General features: G+C 37.8%; 1 non-coding gene across 1 annotated transcript; it reads right to left on the minus strand.

The window, feature by feature from the left end:
- Positions 1–2,240: 2,240 nt before the first annotated feature.
- LOC149243036 (signal recognition particle RNA) lies at positions 2,241–2,495 on the minus strand. Its single transcript, XR_016246883.1, has one exon.
- Between the last annotated feature and the right edge of the window lie 340 nt (positions 2,496–2,835).

Raw genomic sequence — 2,835 nt, forward strand, 5'->3', positions numbered from 1 at the left:
GAGCAATAATTTTAAGGGGAAAGAGACTAGGCTTGTCCGCTATCTAAGTTATTCCAAATTGCTATCATCCGCTTAGATAACCATGATAATAAACTAATACCTTTTTTGAAACCATAAATTGGAATTTATACCCACTTTCTCCGAAACCTTACATCCAAAATCCCACTCCATTTCATCTTCTTGCCACCTCTTAAAACACTTAAAAGGTTCCATTTAATGAATATTCATGGCTTTTATTGTAGCAATGGCCGCGAACTTTAGTTAGTATGTGGAACAACTAGAACCTTTTCATATGAAATTCTTGCCCAAATCTCACAAGGTTTTTCTTCGAAGTTCTAATTCCACCTTGTTGATGGGAAATTTGAGGATGAGACTTTGGCATTTGGGTTCTTGGTCCATTTTAAGTCAAGGCGTGTTGACCAAGAACCCGTAATTCCTCATCCACCGTGACATACAAGGATTCAAGGGTAAGAGGTGATGTTGAGCTAGGAGAGATGGCAAATTAGAAGAAGGGAGGCTTGGGGGGGAGCGTAAAACTCAAAGGAGTAGTTTAGCAATTGTAGCCAAATTTCGCCAACCCACAAGCATTCATTAAAGATTTAGGATTTTGACCATGGAATTTTGAATAGCACGGTCTAAGATTAGTTCTTCGATCGGATGGAAGGGATGCCAAAAATTAAAGAAGTATGAAATTAATGGAAATTGTTGGACTCAAGCTATCAATGTTGGTCGAATTGCACCAAAATCCGTTGGCCATAGTTCCCGTCAATTAGAGTTCCTAATTGGAAAAAGGATATATGACCTTGGGAACTTTGAATGGTAGGAACTATGACCAACAAGCGAAGGTCGTAGTTACCCCGTTGGTCGAGGTTTCTTCCTCAAAGTTCCTATCGGTCAGAGTCCTTGACTAAGAAAGGGTGGTATGACCTTAGGAACGTTGACTGAGAGGACCTATTCCCTGCGATTACGATGGGAAAATGGAAGTCATAGTTCCTTTGTTGGTCAAATTTCCTTCACCACTATTCTTGTTAGTCAAAGTTCCTCACCGGAAAAGTTCCAAATCACTGAAGGAACTATGACCTCAAGAAAGTTGACTGATAGGAACCATCCCTGGAAAAATGACTGATGGATGAAGGTCATATCCCCTTTGTTAGTCAAATCTCCCGATGTCACAATGGTTTACTAATAAAGGCACTGTGACCTCAAGAACTCTGATTGATATGAACTACGACCGACATATGAAGGTCCTAGTTCCTTTGCCAACCAAAGTTCCTTCATCATAGTTCGTATTAGTTAGAGTCCCTAACTAACAAAGGAACTATGACCCGGGGAATTTTCATTGGTAGGAAATACTCCCTAGAACTATGATCTACAAATGAAGGTCATAGTTCATTTCTCAGTCGAATTTCGTTCGTCGTAGTCCTTGTGGTCATAGTTCATGTCTGTCGAATTTCTTGATTAATAAAGGAATTGTGAACTCAAGAGCTTTGATTGGAGAGGACTATTCCCTAGGATTCGAACTGACAAATGAAGGTCATACATAGTTCCTTTGACAGTTAAAGTTCATATAATTCATGTCAATCAAAGTTCCCGACTAACAAAAGAACTATGACTTCATGAACTTTGATTGATAGGGACCATTACCTAGAACTACCACTGACAAATAGAGGCAATATTTACTTTGTCATATTTCATGTGGTCAGAGTTCATGACGGACAAAGGGACTAGACATGATTTTTAAATTAAAATATCTGGATGATTTTAAAAGAGCATTTCATGTGGTGAGAGTTTATGACGGACAAAGGGACCATGACCTCATGTTTAAAATAAAATATGTGGATGACTGATTTTAGACTTTAGTGGTCCATACTAATTTTGATAATCCGAAAGACATTATCAAATATCTGGATGATATATTTAGAAATATAAGCGGATGATATATTTAAATATAAATGAAATTAAAATAGCAGATGATATATTTAAATATAAATGAAATTAAAATAGCGGATGATATATTTAAAAAAATATGAAATGGATGATATATTCAAATATAAATATAAATATTAATTAAAAAATATGAAATGGATGATATATTCAAATATAAATATTAATGAGATTAATTAAAAAAATATGAAATGGATGATATATTCAAATATAAATATTAATTAAAAAATATGAAATGGATGATATATTCAAATTCAAATATAAATATAAATATTAATGAGATTATTAATTAAAAAAGCGGGCACGTTATCCTTCCACTGCAGGGAGCGGGAGGTAGTCGTTGCTCTGTGAAGCCAGCCTCACGCGTTCCCCTCCTCTCTAAGGCGCATGACACTTCCCGGAAGAAGCTCCCGGACCCTGCCCTTCGACAGGGGGCCATGTACCAACTCTCTACTTGGAGCAGGGCGCGCCCACTCATCGAATAACACCTCACGCCCACCACTATCAACGCTTTGGTTTCTGCGCCCCCCGCGCGTGTGGGATATATGTGACTCTCTCACTCACTCACTCACCATTACCATTACATTTCTATCCTCTGTGTCTCTGTCTTTGCTCGGCTCATCGCATTGTGGTACCAATTCAATTCTTATTGTGAAAATCCATCCATATTTTTGTCAAGGACAACGAGCAGAACACAGCTGGACGTGGAGAACAGAATCGATTGCTCACACTCACAATACGCATTTCACACCACATTCGCGCATTTAAATGTAAAACTTCCTTTCTGGACGTGCAGAAGAGAAGTGCCTTTACACTACATCAACCAATTGCTCACACACAGACAGACAGCTTTAAAATATGCGTATTTCAAACCAAACGTTTTCTGAATTC

The sequence above is a fragment of the Pinus tabuliformis genome, chromosome 8 (genome assembly GCF_031772625.1).
Source record: "Pinus tabuliformis cultivar Carrire ecotype Pingquan chromosome 8, CPIR1, whole genome shotgun sequence".
NCBI lineage: Eukaryota > Viridiplantae > Streptophyta > Pinopsida > Pinales > Pinaceae > Pinus > Pinus tabuliformis.